Source organism: Solanum pennellii, chromosome 9 (assembly GCF_001406875.1).
Source record: "Solanum pennellii chromosome 9, SPENNV200".
NCBI classification, from domain to species: domain Eukaryota; kingdom Viridiplantae; phylum Streptophyta; class Magnoliopsida; order Solanales; family Solanaceae; genus Solanum; species Solanum pennellii.
This window is the reverse complement of record NC_028645.1, coordinates 43,679,191-43,680,054: the sequence shown is the minus strand read 5'-3', so window position 1 is coordinate 43,680,054 and position 864 is coordinate 43,679,191.

Genomic DNA, 864 nt, shown 5'->3' with positions numbered 1-864 from the left:
AATAATTATGAATAGTCCAAAACACCCCCAAGAAAATTTAGCGGAAGTCTGACCATGTCGGGGTTACGCAACTTGTGACGGTCCGTCGTATCTACGACGGTCCGTGCTGCAAGTCCGTCGTGAAGTTCAGAGAGTCGATTCCTGTACCCAGGCTCCAAAAATTGAAGTGTTTTGGTACGAAGACCTTGTGACGGTCCGTCGTATCCATGACGGTCCGTCCTAAAGTTCATAGAACTAACTCCAGTACCCCGATTCCTAGAGTTGAAGTGTTTCGGAACGAAGGCCCTCGACGGTCCGTCGTGCCTATGACGGTTCGTCCTACTTGTCTTCGAGGGTAATGAGAAGAGTAGCAGAAGAAATTACACAAGTATGGGACGACGAAATATATCACGGGCCGTTGTGACCATGACAGTCCGTCGCGTGGTCCATCGACCCAGTCAGTTTTTATCAAAATAATATTACTGCTCGAACCTACTAAATAGGTTGTTACAATAGATACCAATTTACCCATCGTTCGTCCCCGAAAGAAAAGCAAGGGCGAGAAAGAGTACCTGAATCTATAAAGAGATCTGGATATCTTTCTTGCATATCCACCTAATTCTCCCAAGTAGACTCTTCAACTGGCCGATTCTTCCACTGAACCTTGATAGATGCATTCTCCTTTGATCTCAACTTGCGGACTTCTCTATCTAGAATAACAACCGGCTCCTCCTCATAAGACAAATTCTCATCAAGAAGAACTGAGTCCCAAAGAATAATGTAGTTTCCATCCCCATGGTACTTTTTCAGCATAGACACTTGAAATACCGGGTGCACTCCTGAGAGTCCTGGAGGAAATGCCAATTCATAAGCCACCTCCCCCAC